General features: G+C 48.5%; 1 protein-coding gene across 3 annotated transcripts in view; it reads left to right on the plus strand.

Moving 5' to 3' along the window:
* RAD21L1 (RAD21 cohesin complex component like 1) overlaps nt 1–24,874 on the plus strand; it is a 1,036,426-nt gene that overhangs the window by 91,319 nt on the left and 920,233 nt on the right. Inside the window, exon 2 of one of the 3 annotated variants that reach the window (XM_086932732.1) lies at nt 14,117–14,267. The exons of the other annotated variants lie outside the window; for them this stretch is intronic. The gene's annotated coding sequence lies outside the window, so the exon portion shown is untranslated. The remainder of the gene's footprint in view (nt 1–14,116; nt 14,268–24,874) is intronic. 3 annotated transcript variants of the gene reach the window in all.

Genomic DNA, 24,874 nt, shown 5'->3' on the forward strand with positions numbered 1-24,874 from the left:
TTCTATCCTGGACCATCTTGGTGTGGCTCACTCCGACCCTATTAAAATTGCAGAGATATTTAAAGACGTCTATGAACGCCTTTACGCCAAAAACACGGATGTCGAGGCCAACAAGATCAATGATTATTTAGGAGAATGCATGCTACCGTCTCTCTCCACGGATGAACAAGCCGACATTAATAGCCCATCACGAGCCTGGAAGTCGAGAAAAACATAAAGTCACTAAAATGTGGGCAAGCCCCTGGACCCGACGGGTTTTCCGCCAGATTCTATAAATGCTTCTCCTCTGTAGTTTCACAGCCACTCCTGTACATGTTCTTAGAGATCAATGAAACAGGAGAGGCAAAAGGTACACTGTCTGAAGCCATTATCGCAGTCTTACCCAAAGATGGGAAGGACCCTACACAGCCCAAGAACTATAGGCCCATCTCACTTATAAATCTAGATTGTAAGCTCTTAGCCTCGATTTTGGCAGACCGCCTCCAGAGAGTCTTACCCAAACTCATACACCCGTCTCAAGCAGGGTTTTTGAAATATAGGTTGTCCAGCGATAACACCAGGACTCTAGCTCATGTTCTGGAGAGAGCGAAGACTCTAACAACCCCCACAGCGGCAATCACACTCGACGCCAAGAAGGCATTTGACAAGGTGGACTGGACGTATTTGGAGGCTGTACTAAATAAATTCAACCTGGGACCATCATTCATAAGGATGATCATGTCCCTCTATTTCTGTCCATCAGCAAGGGTTAGAGCAGGAGGGTCGTTCTCATCATCGTTCCATCTACACCAGGGTACCAGACAAGGATGCCCCCTCTCCCCATCACTGTTCCTATTGGCTATTGAACCATTCCTATACCACATTAGATACAACCAGGATATACCAGGCATTCCTTTTAATGAATGCATCATAAAAAAATAACGGCATATGCAGACAATGTCTTAGTCGTCTCAGAAAAGGCAGAATAAGCAATACCGGCACTTCTCACTACTATCAGAGTTTTCGAAGGTCTCCGGCTATAAATTAAACAAATTCAAAACAGAAGTTAAACTACTTAACAATCTAGGCAATGAAGAGACTCTAGGTGACTCTGGTCTGACTTGGCAGCCAGGCTGCTTCAAATACTTAGATTTTAATAGGGACCTAATATCCACATTAAAAATCAACTAAAATATACTCCTAAAGAAAATCTCTAAATTACTCGACGGCTGGTCTCTGAAATATTTATCCTGGTGGGGTAGGGCCGAAACCCTGAAGATGATGGTAACCCCCCTGGTAAACTACTTAGCAAGTATGTTACCAATGACCTTTTCAGACGATTTCCTACATAAGGTAGATAAGCTTTTTGGTACATTTCTGTGGCAAGGGAAGAAGCCCAGGATATCAATGAAAAAGCTACAACTAGCTAAAGAAAAAGGCGGCCTGGGTCTTCCAAACTTCAGACATTACCAAACTGTGTTTCTATGTAAACAGGGTGCCCAATGGCTAAGCAACGACTCTGCTTAGCACTGTGGTTGGATATTGAGAGAGCCATCATTGGCAGCATTCCCCTCTCGGCCCTTCTCACCATGGATCTCTCATCTGTCCCACTCGAAATACATCTTACTGAACACAAGACGGGCCCTTCTAAAACTCGACCAATCACATCACACAGGCTTAAAACTCAAACAATCCGCCTCCATTGCCTTGTGGCATAATGCCATGCTAAAAATTAATGGAGGACCTTTCCAATGGGTTCGCTGGTCAAAAAAAGGTATCAACCTAGTGAGTGATCTTTATGATCTTTATGATGGAAGCAACCCACTGCCGTTCTCTACAGTTCAAGCCACATATGATCTCGCAGCAATAGACTTTTATGATTTTCTAAAATTAAAAGTGCTGCTGTCTGCTCGCTCCTTGTCGCCCTCTGTACCATGGCTTTGGAACAACATCTCTCGTATCAGAAAGGCGGGGCATTTTGTCTCAATGGTCTACAAACTCCTTCTCCCCCCTTCCCCAGAAAGCACACAGACTAAATGAGACGAGGTGGGAAATAGAGCCCAATGCAACAGGTCTGACTTTCGAGTGGGACATAATTCACACCACTGCCTTCAGAAACAAGGTCTCCCCTATACTATCACAAACTAAATACATGATAATTATCAGGACATACTGGACACCAGAGAGGCTTTTTAAACTTCATCTAAGAGACAGCCCTAAGTGTTGGAATTGTGCATCAGGAGTAGGAGACCTGGCACATATGCTTTTTAATTGCCCTTCCTTGGGGAAGTACTGGGAAAGAATCTTTGAATGCATAGAGCATATTTTCAGCATCAAGCCTACGAGGGAGTTTGTTTATGTCCTATTAGGAGTTCTTGACCCGAAAATAACAAATGCTACTGACCGACAGCTCCTTGATTTATTGCTTACGTTAGCATGCAAAGTCGTGTTATGTAAATGGATGAACTCCTCTGAAGTGTCGTTCAAAATGTGGCAAGAATGGGTGTCCTTTTTAAGAGGAGCTGATAACCCGGCCCTACACTCCTCCTCAGGGCGCGCCTCTCATAAGAAATTATGGAAATTACTTGACGCTTCCTCCTTTTCATTTGATCCGCCGTAGGTACTGTAAGTTAATCTATACGCCTCCCTCCGAAGGGTGGTTGGACAGACCTCATATGCACACCATGTCTCCTGTGCACAATCACCAACCTCAAGGCATTATCCCCTCAAAAAAATCTGAATAGGGAGACGTCCATAGGTACTAGTGCTAGGAGACCCAGTAAGACATATACATTGTTTGTGCAACTGTTTCTGTATTAGTGGTGTACAGTTTATTGATTTGTATTTAGCATGATTCTGTCAGAAGTTAGAGTTGGGTAGGACTGTAATCCTGCCCAAATTTGTATGCAAACCATTGCAACTTAAATCAGGCCTCGCTGTAACCACAAACTCTATTTTTCTTCCTACCTAATAATTGTATTATTGTATTGACAATTGTATTTTCTTTTATTGCATTCTATTATTTTATTGTCTTGTCCTTTTTCTATTTCTTTTCCCAAATAAAAACGACTTGAATATAAAAAAATAAATGGCATTGTCCTTTACAATGCCAATAGCTTAATCGCTCGCAAATGCATGACCTATTGCATTTACACCCACACAGAGCCACACACACAAAGCCATCCACACACACACATACAGAGCCACCCACAGTCATTCACATAGAGCCACCTACACAGAGCCACCCTCAGACAGAGCCACCCACACACAGAGCCACCTACAAAAAAAGCTATCCACACATAGAGCTACCTTCAAAAAAAGCTATCCACACATAGAGCCACCTACAAAAAAAGCTATCCACACAGAGCCACACACACACACAGAGCCACACACACAGAGCCCCACACACACAGAGCCCCACACACACAGAGCCCCACACACACAGAGCCCCACACACACAGAGCCCCCCACACACAGAGCCCCCCACACACAGAGCCCCCCACACACAGAGCCCCCCACACAGAGCCCCACACACACAGAGCCCCACACACACAGAGCCCCACACACACAGAGCCCCACACACACCGAGCCCCACACACAGAGCCCCACACACACCGAGCCCCCCACACACACACAGAGCCCCCCACACACACACAGAGCCCCCCACACACACACAGAGCCCCCCAACACACAGAGAGCCCCCCCACACACAGAGAGCCCCCCACACACAGAGAGCCCCCCCACACACAGAGCCCCCCCCACACACAGAGAGCCCCCCCCACACACAGAGCCCCCCACACACACAGAGCCCCCCACACACACAGAGAGCCCCCCCCACACACACAGAGCCCCCCCCACACACACAGAGCCCCCCCCACACAGAGCCTCCCACACATACACACAGAGCCTCCCACACATACACACAGAGCCTCCCACACATACACACAGAGCCTCCCACACATACACACAGAGCCCCCCACACACACAGAGCCCCCCCACACACAGAGCCCCCCACACACAAACACACAGAGCCCCCCACACAAACACACAGAGCCCCCCCCACACACAGAGCCCCCCCCACACACAACCCCCCCACACACGCAGAGCCCCCCCACACAGACACACACAGAGCTCCCCCACACACAGCCACACAGAGCCCCCCCACACACAGAGCCCCCCACACACACAGAGCCCCCCACACACACAGAGCCCCCCCACACACAGAGCCCCCCCACACACAGAGCCCCCCCACACACAGAGCCCCCCCCACACAGAGCCCCCCACACACAGAGCCCCCCACACACAGAGCCCCCCACACACAGAGCCCCCCACACACAGAGCCCCCCACACACAGAGAGCCCCCCACACACACACAGAGAGCCCCCCACACACACAGAGAGCCCCCCACACACACACAGCCCCCCCCACACACACAGAGCCCCCCACACATACACACAGAGCCCCCCACACACAGAGCCCCCCCACACACAAACACACAGAGCCCCCCACACAAACACACAGAGCCCCCCCACACACACAACCCCCCCCACACACACAGAGCCCCCCCACACAGACACACACAGACACCCCCCCACACACAGAGCCCCCCCACACAGACACACACAGACACCCCCCACACACAGCCACACAGAGCCCCCCACACACACAGAGCCCCCCCACACACAGAGCCCCCACACACAAACACACAGAGCCCCCCACACAAACACACAGAGCCCCCCACACAAACACACAGAGCCCCCCCCACACACAGAGCCCCCCCCCCACACACAGAGCCCCCCCACACACAGAGCCCCCCCCACACACAGAGCCCCCCCCACACACAGAGCCCCCCCCACACACACAACCCCCCCACACACACAACCCCCCACACACACAACCCCCCACACACACAACCCCCCACACACACAGAGCCACACAAACCCAGAGCCCCACACACACAGAGCCCCCCCCACACACAGAGCCCCCCACACACACAGAGCCCCCCCACACACACAGAGCCCCCCCACACACACAGAGCCCCCCACACACACAGAGCCCCCCACACACACAGAGCCCCCACACACACACAGAGCCCCCACACACACACAGAGCCCCCCCACACACAGAGCCCCCCCACACACAGAGCCCCCCCACACACAGAGCCCCCCCACACACAGAGCCCCCCCCCACACACAGAGCCCCCCCCCACACACAGAGCCCCCCCACACACACAGAGCCCCCCCACACACACAGAGCCCCCCCACACACACAGAGCCCCCCCACACACACAGAGCCCCCCCACACACACAGAGAGCCCCCACACACAGAGAGCCCCCCACACACACAGAGAGCCCCCCACACACACAGAGCGCCCCCCACACACACAGAGCGCCCCCAAACACAGAGCCACACACACATACACACAGAGCCTCCCACACATACACACAGAGCCTCCCACACATACACACAGAGCCTCCCACACATACACACAGAGCCTCCCACACATACACACAGAGCCCCTCACACATACACACAGAGCCCCCCACACAAACACAGAGCCCCCCACACAAACACACAGAGCCCCCCACACACAGAGCGCCCCCACACCCAGAGCCACACACACAGAGCCTCTCACACATACACACACAGCCTCCCACACATACACACAGAGCCCCTCACACACACAAACACACAGAGCCCCCCCACACACAGAGCCCCCCCACACACACACAACCCCCCCACACACAGAGCCCCCCCACACACACACACACAGAGCCCCCCCCCACACACACACACAGAGCCCCCCCACACACACACACACAGAGCCCCCCCCCACACACACACACAGAGCCCCCCCACACACACAGCCACACAGAGCTACCCCACACACACACACAGAGAGCCCCCCCTCCCACACACACACAGCCCCACAAACATGCAATATCAATAGCAGGAAAGAATAGGGAACTAAACTTCTCTGCAAAGAAAGCGTTCGAAATAGCCTTCTTAAGGTGGCAGTGAAATGCCTGTCTGTTCGGAATTCCTTGGCAAGCCTCCTCTTTCATGACCTTTGACCTATCCTCACAGGAGCCACTTCCCTACAGCTGCCCACATGAACTAAAACTACATTGGAAAAACACAGTATTTTAAAACGAGGCCTGTGGCAATCACCATGACCAAGTTAGAAAAGCCCTCTTGCGACTATGCGGATCTTGTGTAACACATTAAGGTGTTTGCACAGTGCGCGTGGCTGCTCACGGATGGTCAGCCCAGGTCACATCCAACAGCTACACAAGCGACGCTCTCCCGTCTGCAGTCCAGCGGAAAGTTTCAAACTAACGACTCCTGGGCAGGTAGAAGACTTTAACCTGCCTTAGTTTCGTCCAATTATTTACGGGTTTTTAAGCGCTACATCATGTAGGCGCTTCAGTAAAAATACATAATGAAGATAATCACTGAGCAGGTCGGAAATGCCAATCGGGGGCCTGAAGATGGCAGATATAAAGAAAAGTTGCAATTTAGCAGCCCCAAGAGAAGCTATCTGTCTGTCAGTCTTTCTTACGATGGACTCGGGAATTTTAAGCATCTGTAGGGAGAGCCTTTAAGAATACTTTTTGTCGGGGTGAACTTGAGAGCAGCCTGGAACGAGGAGGGCAGTCAATTTAACCCAGCAGTGGTTCGTCCTGCAGTCTCATGAAATGTACGTTGGACGGTTTACCATTTGCTCCCAGCTCAAGGGTCCTTATGTCACCGGAAAAAGACAAGGATTAACATTAGGAAGAGTACAAGCTGTTACTTTCACTCGGACACCAACCAGTCTAAACCTTGTTTTGCAAAAATGGCGCTGCCAGGGGAGCGGACAGAAGTTGGCCGCGGAGGTCGGTCAGGTGGGGCAAGGCCAACGGGCAAAGGGGAGGGTGTTAAATAACCTATCACAACCCTCGCCAACAACAGAAACCAGCCAACTCTGGAACTCATTCTAAGCAGCAGCATTAGTATAACCAGCAAGGCACTAAAGGAAGATCTGCAAAAAAAAAAAAAAAATACATGACCTCTTCCACCTCACTACCCCGCCCCCCCAACTTTGAGAAATGCACTTTTGCCACAGAGAGAGGCTAGTAGGCAGACGGCTGGTGTACCTTAGTCTTTTCTGGGGACCTCGGCGGTGGGTATTAGTTTCTCGGCAGCAGCTGTCCTCCGCTCTCTCGGATCCCTTCTAATCTCGGAGCAGGAGCAGTCTCGGGGAGAGGCGGAAGGAGGGCGGGGCCGGTGCTGAGGCCGAGGGCTGCGCTCCTGCCCTACCTGCTCCGACGGATCTGTGCAGCACTTCCTGCTCAGCCAGAGCCTCTTACAGGCCCCTGGACCCGCCCACAGCAGCCCCCCCTTCACACACTCCCGCAGGGCAGGGGCTTGTGGGAAAACCTCATGTACACACAGACACTCCCCTGCTTTACGTACAGACACTATTCACGGTTGGAATAATAGCCCTCCTACGTTTACCCAGAGTTTTCCAGATGACAGGCCAGGGTTTACAATATGGAACTTGTAGTCCTGACTCTAAAGAGTGGATTAAACAAGAAAAAAAAAAGGCTGCCGCAAACATCCGAAATTTTCGGAATCGGGGGCGTGTTTTTTGGTGAGTGACGGATGACGTCACAGATAGAAAGAACCTAAAAAACACGCCCCCGAATCCGAAAAAGACGGGGCTTGAACAGAGTGACGCCCCTCTCCTCCAATGGCTGGCCAGCATTTACTAGGCCAGCCAATGGATAAGAGGGGCGGGTTCCAAGCCCCCTCTAAGAAACTTTAAATCTTCGGGCTCCGCCCACACTGCTTACGCAGTGCGACGGAGTCCTCGACCTAAAAAGGAGTATCAGATAATTGATCATTTTAACTATAGGGTAAAGAACGAGAAAAAGAAAGATCAATAGAAACAAACAATGAAGTTGATAAAGATATTTGGGTACGTTAACATTTTAGACAAACTGTGAGTGAGAAGAAAGATAGTAGAAACTAGAAGAGTAATGACAAAGGTATTTATGAAAATGAGTAGAAAGGAAAAGACGTAAACAGTGAAGACACCTGAAGGAAAAGAAGGAAGGGAATGTAAAAAGAAACTAAGAAGAAAAGAGAAATAACATACCTACAAAAAAGGATCAAGGATGTGGGGAGGGATGGAACCACATGGAACAGACGGCACATCCAAGGTCAACCAGACTGGAACTGGGGGGGGGGGGAACATGCTGCAACGTTAAAATAGCTGTGGAAGTGAAGAATTACAATTTTGAAAGTAATTCATAAAGTTAATAAACAGGAAAACATTAGAATATAAGGAATCAATCCAGTATGTAAGAAGACATCAATAAACTGTAAACCTATTTAAGTTCTAAAACCGACACATGTGTAAGGAAAATGTCATGGAACCTGAAATGAGGAAAAGAGAGAACTTATTGAAGCGGTTCAAGAAAGTCGGGTAATATGCGAGGAAGAAGGTCCGGAAGAGTCCATATGATCTGTCTTGAATAATATGTTGTTTTTCTATTGTTATACGTAACTTTAAAAAGACATGGGTGGAATGGACCATATCGGGCTCCCATCGAGCGAAGATCAGGTCTCATACTGAGGAAAGTCTTACGTCTGGCTTGAATGGCTTTCGCTGTGTGAAACAATGTCAAACCAGACCAGGTAATTTGTTGAATAGCTTTGACCGCTGCCAAAACTTTTAACAGATCAGTATATTCTAGGAAGTATAGGATAACTCCTATTGGTCGCTGCGAAGGTGAAGCATTTAAGGGAGGGCGACCCAACCTATGTGCACGTTGAATGTTAAGCACAGTGTCCTCTGGCATATGGAGTAGTTTAGGAAGGAAGGACTTAAAAAAAAGTGAGGAAGTCCGTACCGTCAGCCCCTTCCATCAGTCCATAAATACGTACATTATTTCTCCTGTTGCAATTTTCAAGGGCTTCAACCTGCCTTTGGAGTACTGAAATTTGAGATTGAAGATGAGTAACGTTCTTAGCGGTATCCCCAATTGAGGAGACATTTTGCTCTACTACTGTGAGTCTTGCATCAAGTTGAGACTAGCGGCCTAAGGAGTTGTAGTTTGGTGTTGGTTTCCTCAAAAAAGAGTTGAAGGGCCCTTATTTCTTGTAACAACAACTCCATTGAAAGTGGCTAGACTGGTTTAGGTGGCGATTGGGGGGTGTGGGGGGGGGGTCTTATTTCAGACGCTTCACGTTGATTTCCCTGGTGGTGCTGGAGCAGGATCCATTGTCATGTTATATATAGCCCTCTGGTGCGGATAACCCTGAATCTTCCTGTTTAGAAAGTTCAGTGAAAAGTTTTGAATTTTTGATAAAGATATGCTTTGGCTTAGAAGAAATAGAGAGTCCCTCTCAATGCTATGTTATGTTATGTTAATTATTTTATTAAGCGCGTCTGTTACCCTTTGGTGTCCTGGCGCTATCTGCTATCCTGAAAAGAGGGAGAGATTAAGAAGGAGACTAGAATAACCAAGTTTTGAGCATTCTCCTGAATGGCAACAAATCCGTGCAATTCCTCAGGTGAAAGGGAAGCTGGTTCCACATCTTTGCAGCGCTTACCACAAAGCTTTTCCCACCCCAAAAAGATTTTTTCACGGGTGGGACTCTCAACAATTTTTGAGCTGATGAACGTAGGGGGCCTAGCTGGTTGATATCATTGTAATTGATCCTGTAGATAGTGTGGTCCCTGGTTCTGAAGTGATTTCAAAACAAGACACATGGATTTAAAATATACTCGTTGCCTTACTGGTAACCAATGAAGTCTGCGGATTTCATTAGAGATGGGAGAGAACTTTGGTATATCAGATATCAGCCTAGCAGCAGTGTTCTGCAACATCTGGAGTCAATGCAACAGCCTCTCTTGGATGTTTAAATAGAGGCTGTTGCAATAGTCCAGTCGCGACATAATCAGTGCCGTAACCACAGTCTGCCGACTCTCCTTAGGCAGGAAAGGAAGAACTTTCTTTGTGGTCCTGAGGGTGAACATAGTAGCTGACACAATGGCATTAACCTGCCTTTTCATGTCCAATCTGTCATCTAAGTACACTCCCCGGTTTTTCACTTGTGTAGAGGGTAAAGGCAGGGGTCCCAAGGAGTCAGGCCAACATTCGGGGGTCCCCAGGTTAACATCGTTCCCGAATAAAATAACCTCAGTCTTGCCTGAGTTCAATTTAAGGCAATTACTGGACATCCAGGAGCCAACAGCTTCCATACAATCATGTAGCTTATGCCTTACAGTCCCTCCAGATCCTGGAAGGAGTGATACCACTATCTGCGTATCGTCTGCATAGGAAGTGAGATGGAAACCAAAAGATCTAATCAATGGAGCCAAAGACGACACGTAGACATTAAATAAAGTGGGACTTAAAGATGATCCCTGTGGAACCCCACAAGGAAGTTGGAAGGGGGCAGAGCAGAACTCTCCCTGGGCCACTATCTGCTGACGATCCGTAAGAAAAGATTTTAAAACCTTCCAGGCGGTATTCTGTACTCCGCAGGCTGACAAACTGTCCATCAAAAGAGCATGATGGACCGTGTCAAACGCTGCGGAGAGATCCAGCATAATCATTGCTGCTTTACCGCCCTGATCCAAAGTTTTCCTGATCCCATCAGTAGATTTTAAGAGGGCAGTTTCCGTGCTATGGCCCTCCCGGAAGCCATATTGGGTACAGTCAAGTACCTCAGGATCGTGAAAATATCTGCTTAAGTGACTATTAATCAATTTTTCCAACATTTTAGCCGGAAAAGGGAGGCGAGAGATAGGTCTAAAATTATGAACATCTTTTGGGTCTAAATTAGTTTTTTTTAAAAGAGGAATCAAAGAGACAGTTTTCCAGTAGGCAGGGATCCTGCCTGCTTCCAGTATAGTGTTAAAAAGAGGGGTAAGAGCTGCAACAAAGATTTGCGGGATCAATTTGGATATTTTAATCAGACAAGGGTAATAAGGGGATCCTGATTTCATATTTTGCAGAAGTTTGGCGGTGTCTGTATTAGCTAACAGAGGGAATTTAGTCAATTCTGAGTTTGGGAAGCAATGCTTCTGTTAATACCGGATTCATATGAGAATCCATTAATGGCACTGTTGAAGGTTGAGAAAATATCCCCCACTTTATCTAGGAAATTACTGGCGATTTTATAACATACTTTCTGGCTCTCCACCAATTGTGGAGTTTGTGGGTTGGCCAATTTACAAACAATCCTAAATATTTCTTTCGCAGAGTTTTCCGCTAGTTTGATTTGGTTAGCAAAGTATTCTTGCTTAGTTGTGAGCAGTAATTGCTCATAGACCCGAATACTTTCTTTGGGTTTGATTTTATCCTCTGCCTTATATCCCTTCCTCCATTCCCGTTCAGAATGTTTACAAATACATTTCTGAGCTTTTAAATTGGGAGTGTACCAGGGGGCAGAGGGATGGATCCTGCTGGGATGTAAAGGTTTTTTTTGGAGCAAGTTTATCACATGCATCAGTAACCCAATCATTGAATCTGGTAATGGCCTCATCCACCTCTCCAACTGAAGAGGGCAGGTTATATTCCAGGAGGTCTGACAGATCTTTGCCTTCAATCCTATTCCAAGCTCGTATGTAGCTGGGCTTTGTTACGACTTTGTCATACTTCTGTTTGTCCAAGCAGGCAATCTTGAATAGAATGGCCGCATGATCGGACCATACTACTGGCTGCACCTCTAGGACGGATAACTGTGTATAATTTGAAAAGATCCCATCCAGCGTGTCCAGTCGTGTGGGTAGCCCCTTTAACTAATTGCATTAGATCCAATCCATTCATAAACTCTAATAATTCCAAAGTGTCTGAGTCTGCAATATCCTCCAAATGGAAGTTAAAATCGCCCATTATGGTAAAAGATCTATCACTTATACCTTCCTCCATTAAATTTCTGACTAGATCAATAAACGACTTCCTCAATCCCGGGGGCCTGTATAGCAGGATCCCTCTAAAATTCTCCATATGTGGGAGAAGTTCAAAGCTTCACACCCCCCATTTGTGATTGTTTTGAAGATAGCAAATGACTGCCAACCCCCCTCCTCTCTTGCCCTGCCTATTTACTGTATGACATAGGAAACCTGGAGATGATGCCTTTACTATGTCTGGTCCTGAGGCTCCGTCCGTCCAGGCTACAGTAATAAATGCCACTTTAGCTCCCAGATCTTCTATCAGGGTGGCGCATTCGGTACTATGCTTAACTAGTGACCGAGCGTTGAGGAGGAGTCCTTTTAAGCCCTGTATACTGTTCCTCAAAGCACATGCCTCCTCCGATAGCCTTCCACTAACTTTACTAAATAGGGGCACTGGGAGGTTAATATTACAATGAGGACAGAACGTCGGGTTTTCAGTTATTCCTTCATATAGGGAGAGGCAAGGACAGTCTGAGTTCGTGCCTGAGTTATTTAGCTGGGCCAACCTACTTCTTGAATAAGTAAATATTGGTTGCTTACCTGGTACAAAACTGGCAGGGGTCGTGGCACTCGGCGCGGGCCAGGCGCAGACGGGCTTGCCTTTGGCGCGCCCGCTGCGCGCTTGAGTCATATTTCTTTTATGGGTTTCCGGTCCAGCAACTAGAGCGCTGCCTCCCGAGAATCCCCAAGATGGCGGTCCCGCTATGCCTGGAACAAAAAGACAGTGACCGGCAGTGCCCTCAATCCCACAGTCACCGGTCAGTCCGCCCGCCCAAATGGTAAGCCCTCAATTCCCAGCTAGGTTTAAAAAGATAAAATTAGCAGCAAGATCATAAAGTGCAAAGTGTAGTTTTTTTTAAATAAAATCTCCCGGCTCTGCCCATGAACCTTGAAGCTGGGTGTAGAAAAGGATCCTAGGAAGAAATCAGTGGTTTCTGAGAGTAACAGGCAGTAGGCTGAAGAGCAAACTTATCCAGAAAGGAATGTGGTGCGTGAGAGGAAAATACAGACAAAACTGTGCACAATAGGTGGTACTGAGTCAACAATCACCTTTAAAAGCTTCATCTGTGATTTAGTTGAAGCCTCCTGACAATAAAGACTAATGCAGTGAAATGGGAGCTGAAAAATAAAATGGCCGTTGGAATAGCTTCATTTCATAATGGTAAAACACAAGACTAAGATTGTGAGAAAATATGATAAGGAAATAGTGAGAAGACAGTCCTGGTCAGAGTTTTGTGCTCCGAAGGTATGCAGAAAATTTAGGCAGACCACTTAGAAGTAAGCGGAGGCTTACTGAATCCCGAGGAAAAGTGCTCCACAAAATGGCGGCTGCAACCACATCACCTCAAATATTGCAGTGTGATGAGGAGAAACTGGGTTGTTGAGCCGCTCTTAAGTATTGTTAGGAAGGAGTATCAAAGACATTGTTCATAAAGGATGAGGCGCATGTAGAGAAGAACAAATACTGCCGTGAGTGAGGAAAGCTTTTGCGGCTTGGTCCGTAATTCAAAATGGTGGCCACGATATCGCGGCGTCACGGAGAAGAATTTACCTTAAGACTGAGCCGTTCTGGTGCAATAAAAGAAGGTGAGCAAGGTCTCATCCTGGCCCAGCTAGTTACTCTGGGTTGGTAACTCAGTGAGGTAGTGTGGCTCACTGGTTAGAGGCGGCAGACCCGAGAGCAGAGGACGGCCCGGGACCAGGGTTCGATTCCCGGCGCGGCAGGTTTCTGGACCAGTGTCAGCGGACTCGATAATTCTCTCGCCTCGGTGCCCACTCTGATCAGCGATCACACTCGGCAACTCTGGGCATTAGCTTGCCTCATCTTTACTAACAGCCCCACCAGACCGCCGGGGATGCCTGGTCTCACCCTGGAGATACCCATTAAGGGACCATCTCTCAGGGAAGCCAGGAAGGGTTTCGCAGCGGTCGAAGCGCCTTGGGACCCTCCGGGTAAGTAGTGCGCTATATAAATGCCTATACATACATACATACACCCGGGTTCCACTGCGGTTTGAACTTGATGCAGGTTGCACTTGGCCACACGAGCCTTTTAGACACAACCGCTTACGTAATTGTTCCACTAGCAACCTTGGAAAGGCAGAGCACCTGAGTTGTCTAACTGTCTTTTAACCTGTCTGTTTGACCTATCAGGCTTAGTATGTCTCACTTATATTTCAGATAAGGGGCATCCGCTCAACGTTTGAAATTGATGTTTCGCCATTTTGGTGATGTGTACGCAACACACCGGATTAACCGCTTCGAGGCGACCTTGAACCTCCAGGCACTTCTAATGGATTTCCTGTTTAGCCAGGCTTGGCTGCAGGTGTAGGTCAGTAGATTGTAATTTTTTCTGACCATTGTTATACCACACATATAAGCCACACACTAACACATGGTTTTCACTTTAGGTTGCACACTTACTGTCCTGATGAAGACTCGCAGCAAAGGGTCTAATTTCCACATTGCATAGTAGTGGAAACGTCGACGCCCCTACCTTGATCAAGACCTGTACCTACTACTCACCTTATCATACCAGCAAAAATTTACAAAAATGTATTGAATGCAGACAAAAACTTACAGATTGACATGTAAATTGTTTATGGACAGGTTTTCTGGAAACTAATCTTTATTATCAGTAATTGAAATATTGAAACGTCCTTCAATTCTTGAATCACCTTCTTATTTTCCCACAACACTACTTTATCTTTTTCACCTATCCTCTTGAGCGCAACCCGAGACCATTATATGAACAATTGATTTGTTTTATAATAAATGACATGGAATTTATTATACAGATTCATATGTGTGGCCTATTGAATTGATGCAAAGAAAAGTTGAATCTAGATGCATCCGTATCATTTATGTTATTCATTACCTCATTCGCAAGAATTAGTTTGTAGGATAAATAGTAACTATACTCCAATTCTGGTCACGGACCATTGTTTTCATTCCAGTATTGCGCCCAGGTCCAGTTTGACCTTGGGGGCAACCCCATTATCAATAAGGTCTCATCCTGGGCAGCAGATCTTCCAAGACTCCTTCGTCCGAGTAGCTTCACTTTTGTTAGGTGAAAAGCGCAAACCCGCCATGCCGGTCCGGGGAGCATTACTCAAACGCCACCATGTTCCTCGGGTGTCAAGCCACGCCCCCACTTGCCCTTAATCCTGATTTAAAGCAAGCCATTGATTTATCAAAAAGTGTTGAGCACGCAGCGAGTGCGAGGCGGACCCTGCTGACGGACGATCGGGCCATGGACGGATCCTCATTATTTTAGATGGAGTCCTCCCTGGATCCATGAGGGTGAACACGTTACCTGCATTAAACTAGTGTCTTCTGATCAATGGTACCATATACCTTCATATAGTTAATATATTGGAGCGAACACCGCGCAAACCGACCGATATAATCAGTGAAGATAGAAGCCCCGTTCGTTCATGCATCTATAGACCACCGTCAGATAGAAAACTTTCAAGACAACTACATACCAGCAGGTGGACTGATTCTTTTATCAAACGACAGTACATTCTCATCCGCTTGTGCTTTATTCGCCAGCAGATATTGGTGCATGAATACAGACTTCCTGAAGAAGGCTCACGCCGAAACGCGTTGAAAAGGAATGCACTTCTGTATTTTTTAATAATCAATCAAATTGTCTAGTCTTACACCATTTGCACATGTTTTGTCTTTTTTTACCTATAACAATTTGCACGTATAATGAATTAAGAAAAACATTTGCTAAGAAAAAAAGATGTTACAAAAATAAAATATCATAAGAAATCAACACTAGAGTGTTTTTAGTCATTAGTTATTCAGTTTTCCTCCCCTTTCTTTAACAGGCACATAACCCGGTGCATTTTTGTTCTGACTTTACCCCCTTTTGCTGTTTCCTTGCCAGGGTTCATTCGATTAGGCAGGGGCCCCCTATTTTCCCAAGAGAGCACGCAGCGAGTGCCTCAAAGAAATGAGGCAAAGTAATGTAGAGCAACAGTAGTGGAAACAGATCACTAGTGCTGACCGGAACAAAAGAAGCAATAAAGATAGTAGCAGTGGCAAGAAAGATCAGGTACAGCGTTGGGAAAGGTATAAATGTTACAGTTGGTCCAATTATAATAATTTGACTAGCAGTCCTGTGTGTCCTGCAAGGTCTGGTGTATGCAGGAAATGTAATAAGAGGTCATTTTGCTCGCTTTTGCATAAACTGTTCCAAATTAAATTTGAGGATTGTGTTGATTATCTTGCGAGTGAAGTCCAGTTAGATGATACTAAAGTAAAGATGTTTGCAGACTCTTGCTCTCTTTATACCTTCATCGACCGCAAAACATTTCAGGAGGAATTGGGTAATAAGGGTTATGTTTTTGTCTGCTGATATAAATCCGGGTGGGTGGGGATTTGGGGGGGGGGGGGGGGGGGGCTGGTATTACAACCAAGACCCTTTACTTTTATTGGGAATGTTAGAAATGTGCTTTTTTTTTTAAAGAGTGTTCTACCAGAGGCAAGGTGAATGTGGCTGAGCGGGTCAAACTTACACGGCTGGAAACATCAAAAAGAACTAGGCATTGTTGAATCCCAGTAGTTCAGGACCGGTCATGGGCATTGAAAATGTACATTTGAAAAATATTGTATGTGAGAAATTTACAGAAGTTTTTTGTGAAAAGTTGGGCCATATAAAGAACAGTCAACACATATTAATTAAAAAATATCACACTGCCTGTTGTACACAAAGTTATAAATATTCCTAATTTAATATGTGTTCCTTTAGAAAATGAACTGAACAGACTAGACTAGTCTATAAATGTACCCTAGGACCCTCCGTCTACCGGTTTTGATATATAGGATCACAAGGTGTCATTGAGCCTATTGAGAGTTCACTATGGCTTTCCCCCAAAAGTCGTCGCATAGAAGGCAGGTGGGAGAAGTATCATGTGTGTGGACCTCAGAGATTTAAACAGTTTATGAGTCAACAGATTTCCCTGGCCAAAGATTAATTACATAAGTATGATTGGGGACGCAAGATACTTAAGCATGCTAGATCTTTCCTCCACCCAGAAGCCAAATCCCTTACTTCATTCATCACGCTGTTTGGTGTCTTTCAGTGCCCCAGGATGCCATGTGATCTGGCATCTGCGGTTGTTTAGGTCTCGGCCTGCCAATGCGCTTTCGCATTGCTGGCAGAGATTATAGTAAGGGCAAAAGAACAGTCTACCAACGGCAGATTAGCCACAGTTCATGTGATCTATGCGCGTGCACAAACCAGCCACGTCACACACCACCATGTCTGTGCCTCACATCACACTTCAAAGGCTGCCGCTCCCCGCCCCGCGTGCTCACACAAGCACACTCCTACTTTCCCTCCCACGGCTATCCGCTCTTCCCATTCACGCTTCTGCAGGTCACAATTTGCCAGCATGCGGCCGCTAATTCCTTTTGTTCCTGCCCCCTCCCGATGTCCGTTGTCTCCGAGTCATGAAAGTGATTTTTTTCTTCTGCACCTACTTATCGTCAGGCTTCCTTTCTATTTCAGTATCCCGGTTTGAGCATGACATCACTGGGTTCTGTGCAGTTCACGTTTCCTTTTCTTTATCTTTCCATTGGTGGCAACAACCTGTATAGAATTGTGATTTCTGAGAGGCCGCACGGTGTCCTCATTCAGGATCACATGCGGTTAGGATGTGTGTACAGTTGATCGTGTCAATTCACGTGGACAGTTGGGTTGTCTCATGATTATGGTAGCTAAGAATCTTTTGTGCTTTGCGCATGACTATAATTCACGGTTTATTGTTTTGTTTTTATTTCTACACACGCCTACTATCCTCGAGTTGGACTCCTATTCATGTTTTCCACGAAACATGCCTACAGGGGTTCGAGGGTTGCTGTGGGATCCCCAACATGCTCTGCCATGCAGCATCAACTCTCTCTCTCTCACACACACAGGCACGCACACATGCACACTCTCTCACACTGACACACACGCATACTCACACATGCAGGCTCTCTGCTCTTTCTCTCTCCCCCTCACACACATGCACGCTCTCTCTCACACATGCACATTCTCTCACTTACACACACACATGCACAAACACATGCACTCTCTCTCACACACACGAACACATGCACACTCTTGCACGCATGCACGCGCTCTCTCCCTCACACACATCTCTTCTCTCTCCCCTCACGCGAACACACACGCACTCACGCACTCACGCACTCACGCACTCTCACACTCACGCACTCACGCACACACTCACACACTCACACACTCACACACTCACTCACACACACTCACTCACACACACACTCACTCACTCACACACACACTCACTCACACACACACTCTCTCACACACACTCTCTCACACACTCTCTCTCACACACACTCTCTCACACACACTCTCTCACACATGCATTCTCTCTCTTTGGTGTGCAGTGCCAAAGCACCATTGACTCCTGCTGTTTACAGTAAGACCTTCACTGGTGCTTTTAGCTTGTTATCTGTGAAATCTGTGTGATGGAGTCCTGCTGACCGCTATCTCCTTGAAACTAAGCACAATTATCGGATCTTATGGCACAGGCATTTTCTAACCTCTTATACTTGAAGGTGCCCAATTATGCTTTGAGGACTATAGGCCAGGTGGTCTAAGTATTTCAACGAAAGTGTGACTTCTCCCCAGACACTCTGCGTTGTGGTAGCTCCTCATCAGTAGAGGGTCAGCAGTACACTATTCACAATGTGACCTTTTAAAATGTGCCACCTCGTTTCTTCTGCCACTTTATTACTCAGTATTCCAGCATCTTCAACTGCTGATTTTTGCACCTTAAACTAAATGCTTTACATGTTCAGAGGAAGCGGATTTCTTTACCACACATGTCTACAAGGCTCTTCCTGTGCTTACATCCTAGCCCTTGCTCCTTTCCTACCAAAGCTCTTCAGCCTTCCCCACCAAATCTCTCCTCCTTCCCCTTGTATAAATGTAAATAACTTCTTGCACAGAGCCTAAGGATGGAATCAATGAAAGGCCTGGTGATCTTGCAAAAGAAAAGAAAAAAGGCAATAGCGCTTGCTGAACAAAACATGCTGTTCCTTGACACATTTTCAGTAAACTGTTCTAAGCACTATCCGTGCATTAAACATATCTTGTTTCTCCTCCTACCCCTCTCTCTACGTCTTTCTCACACCCACGCTCTTTCTGTTACTCCTTGCTCTCCATCCAACTCCACCCTCCAACTCAGGGACACCACCACATCACTCGGGGACACCACCACATCACTCGGGGACACCACCACATCACTCGGGGACACCACCACATCACTCTGTGTATAGTAACGGTATTTTGGGTAGATAATGATTGGGTCTGATTATGGCCATTGCCCACCACCATCTCAGCATATTGTAGAAACTTAGACAGCACTGACTATTGCCTTTGACATGCTTTGCAATTCACATCATCACATAATATAGGGATGTGTAGGCCTGTTGGCTTTGGTATGATCTTATGCCTTCTTTCTAAAATCTTTGCTCTTTTTTGGGCCTAGAGGTCTATGCTTTAGAAATGCCATGTTCTTTTCTAACATGATCTCTCTGGGCAGCTTGTAGGTGAAGGGCTGTGTTTTGGTTTCAATGTGTTGTTCGCTTGCTATGAACCAGAGAGGACCGGTTCTTATCGGAGGAATGTGCTTTTCCTCTGCTGGAGACGCAACAACAGTTCGGCCGGCTGGGGGTGCGTCTTTAGGAATCTGGTGGGAGGCTGAACGCTTGCTATGAGCTTCTCTGGAAAACCTGCATTCTATATTAGCAAGAGAGTTAGAGGGCAGGATGCCATTTGCTATTTGCCATTTGTCAGGAGCCATTCAGATGGAAGAGCCAGTTGGAAGCCAGTTTGTTCGGATTGAAAGGCCATGGGTAACATCAGATGCTAGAAATGCTGATCTGTTGGTGATGGTGGTCTGGTGATAACAAAGAATCCTGATCAAACCAGAGAGATGGGCCCACTTGAAAGCCAGATGTATAGAAACATGGTGAGGTGTTCTAAGAATGTTTTTATTATAACTGTTTATGTCTAACCATCTTTACTTTTCAGCTTTTATGTGTGTGAATGTTTTGGTGATTGTGATAATCTTTAGTTATTTCTTTCCTTGTGATTCTATCATTGTGTAAATAGAAGACCCCAGATCATAATTTGTCTATATTCTTTGGAATGGGAGGTTAGAATCTTTCTTGTATCAAGTGCTGTCACATAGATGGATTGTAAGTTGCCCTTCTTGCAGGTAATTGTTGAAGAGGGAGGTTGTAACATCACCAGGCCGGGAAATATAAAATGTAATCCTAATTGGCTATTCTTGTACCCCAGAGGAAGATATCTAAGAATTGCACCTGGGTGCAATAGGGAATCCCAAGGAGAGATTCTCTGTCACCGGAAGGTGTTGATTTGCTCGCTTGTTGCATTGTTGTATATATCCCCCAAGACTATGGCTCTGGATTTTCAGTACTTTTAGTTGCATATGTGTGGTTATTTGTATTATTCCTTTCTCAGGTTGGTATTTTATGTGTCTGTGTGGTGTTTTTATGAGTCCTTAGGAGGGCTGTGGTAAGTAGTGGCTTTGGATAGCTTAGTGAGTAGTAGTTGTTCCAAATTGTGCCAGAACCAAATTCACTACTCGGGGGCACCACCACGTCACTCGGGGGCACCACCACGTCACTCGGGGGCACCACAACGTCACTCGGGGGCACAACCACGGGACATGACCACATCACTCGGGGACACCACCACATCACTCGGGGACACCACCACATCACTCGGGGACACCACCACATCACTCGGGGACACTACCACATCACTCTGGGACACTACCACATCACTCTGGGACACCACCACATCACTCTGGGACACCACCACATCATTCTGGGACACCACTCAGGGACATGACCACACCACTCAGGGACATGACCACACCACTCAGGGACATGACCACATCACTCGAAGACACCACCACATCACTCGAGGACACCACCACATCACTCGAAGACACCACCACATCACTCGAGGACACCACCACATCACTCGAGGACACCACCACATCACTCGAGGACACCACCACATCACTCGAGGACACCACCACATCACTCGAGGACACCACCACATCTCTCGAGGACACCACCACATCACTCGAGGACACCACCACATCACTCGAGGACACCACCACATCTCTCGAGGACACCACCACATCACTCGAGGACACCACCACATCACTCGAGGACACCACCACATCATTCGAGGACACCACCACATCACTCGGACACCACCACATCACTCGAGGACACCACCACATCACTCGGGGACACCACTCAGGGACATGACCACATCACTCGGGGACACCACCACACCACCCTGGGACACCACCACATCACCCTGGGACACCACCACATCACCCTCGGACACCACCACATCACCCTGGGACACCACCACATCACTCTGGGACATCACCACATCACTCTGGGACATCACCACATCACTCTGGGACATCACCACATCACTCTGGGACATCACCACATCACTCTGGGACATCACCAAGTCACTCGGGGACACGACCACGTCACTCGGGGACACGACCACATCACTCGGGGACCTCACCACATCACTCGGGGACCTCACCACATCACTCGGGGACCTCACCACATCACTCGGGGACCTCACCACATCACTCGGGGACCTCACCACATCACTCGGGGACCTCACCACATCACTCGGGAACACCACCACATCTCTCGGGGACACCACCACATCTCTCGGGGACACCACCACATCATTCGGGGACACCACCACATCATTCGTAGACACCACCACACCACTCTGGGACACCACTCAGGGACACTGGGGGACAAAATGCAGGCTGTGCGGGGCAGAGTGTGAAGACTTCGAACATCTACTATGCACCTGCCCAAGGCTGAAAGAGGAAAGAGTAGCCCTGTTAAAAACTGCCTTCAATGAACTAAAAATCTGCACACGCAGACAAGCGGTTCTTGCTTGTTTCGACCCAGGCCTTCCCCAATAAATGGGAAGTTGGTCAAATACCTGAAATGTCTGGGACTGAAACTAAAATATCTGGAAGATGGCACCAGACCGGATTAGTTGAATATTGGCCAAGACACCACACTTGGACCTCACACCTGCACCAAACTGTTTTTATCAAAGTTCTCTTGTTTTAAAAATAATATATTTTTCTTACAATCTTTTATCCGAAGGTATGAGCTATCAATGTATTTTTGTAATAGTTTTAATTAACCTAAAACAATGAAAATTACTTACTTACGCTCAGGGACACCAGCACATCACTCTGGGACATGACAACATCACTCTGGGACACCACTACATCACTCTGGGACACCACTACATCACTCTGGGACACCACCACATCACTCTGGGAAACCACCACATCACCCTGGGACACCACCACATCACCCTGGGACACCACCACATCACCCTGGGACACCACCACATCACGCTGGGACACCACCACATCACGCTGGGACACCACCACATCACGCTGGGACACCACCACATCACGCTGGGACACCACCACATCACCCTGGGACACCACCACATCACCCTGGGACACCACCACATCATCCTGGGACACCACCACATCACCCTGGGACACCACCACATCACTCGAGGACACCACCACATCACTCGAGGACACCACCACATCACTCGAGGACACCACCACATCACTCGAGGACACCACCACATCACTCGATGACACCACCACATCACTCGATGACACCACCACATCACTCGATGACACCACCACATCACTCGATGACACCACCACATCACTCTGGGACACCACTCAGGGACATGACCACATCACTCGAGGACACCACCACATCACTCGAGGACACCACCACATCACTCGAGGACACCACCACATCACCCTGGGACACCACCACATCACCACCACATCACCCTGGGACACCACTACATCACCCTGGAACACCACCACATCACCTTGGAACACCACCACATCACCTTGGAACACCACCACATCACCTTGGAACACCACCACATCACCTTGGAACACCACCACATCACCTTGGAACACCACCACATCACCCTGGAACACCACCACATCACCCTGGAACACCACCACATCACCCTGGAACACCACCACATCACCCTGGAACACCACCACATCACCCTGGGACACCACCACATCACCCTGGGACACCACCACATCACCCCTGGCACACCACCACATCACCCCTGGCACACCACCACATCACCCCTGGCACACCACCACATCACCCCTGGCACACCACCACATCACCCCTGGCACACCACCACATCACCCCTGGCACACCACCACATCACCCCTGGCACACCACCACATCACCCCTGGCACACCACCACATCACCCTGGAACACCACCACATCACCCTGGAACACCACCACATCACCCTGGAACACCATCACATCACCCTGGGACACCACAACATCACTCTGGGACACCACCACATCAATCTGGGACACCACCACATCACTCTGGGACACCACCACATCACTCTGGGACACCACCACATCACTCTGGGACACCACCACATCACTCTGGGACACCACCACATCACTCTGGGACACCACCACATCACTCTGGGACACCACCACATCACCCTGGGACACCACCACATCACCCTGGGACACCACCACATCACCCTGGGACACCACCACATCACCCTGGGACACCACCACATCACCCTGGGACACCACCACATCACCCTGGGACACCACCACATCACCCTGGGACACCACCACATCACCCTGGGACACAACCACATCACCCTGGGACACCACCACATCACCCTGGGACACAACCACATCACTCGAGGACACCACCACATCACTCGAGGACACCACCACATCACTCGATGACACCACCACATCACTCGATGACACCACCACATCACTCGATGACACCACCACATCACTCGATGACACCACCACATCACTCGATGACACCACCACATCACTCTGGGACACCACTCAGGGACATGACCACATCACTCGAGGACACCACCACATCACCCTGGGACACCACCACATCACCACCACATCACCCTGGGGCACCACTACATCACCTTGGAACACCACCACATCACCTTGGAACACCACCACATCACCTTGGAACACCACCACATCACCTTGGAACACCACCACATCACCCTGGAACACCACCACATCACCCTGGAACACCACCACATCACCCTGGGACACCACCACATCACCCTGGGACACCACCACATCACCCTGGGACACCACCACATCACCCCTGGCACACCACCACATCACCCCTGGCACACCACCACATCACCCCTGGCACACCACCACATCACCCCTGGCACACCACCACATCACCCCTGGCACACCACCACATCACCCCTGGCACACCACCACATCACCCTGGAACACCATCACATCACCCTGGAACACCATCACATCACCCTGGAACACCATCACATCACCCTGGAACACCATCACATCACCCTGGAACACCATCACATCACCCTGGAACACCATCACATCACCCTGGAACACCATCACATCACCCTGGAACACCATCACATCACCCTGGAACACCATCACATCACCCGGGGACACACCACATCACTCTGGGACACCACCACATCACTCTGGGACACCACCACATCACTCTGGGACACCACCACATCACTCTGGGACACCACTCGGGGACACCACCACATCACTCGGGGACACCACCACATCACTCGGGGACACCACCACATCACTCGGGGACACCACCACATCACTCTGGGGACATCACCACATCATTCGGACACACCACCATGTCATTCGGGGACACCACCACATCACTCTGGGACACCACCACGTCATTCGGGGACACCACCACATCACTCTGGGACACCACT

Source organism: Lissotriton vulgaris, chromosome 7 (assembly GCF_964263255.1).
Source record: "Lissotriton vulgaris chromosome 7, aLisVul1.2, whole genome shotgun sequence".
In the NCBI taxonomy this organism is placed as follows: domain Eukaryota; kingdom Metazoa; phylum Chordata; class Amphibia; order Caudata; family Salamandridae; genus Lissotriton; species Lissotriton vulgaris.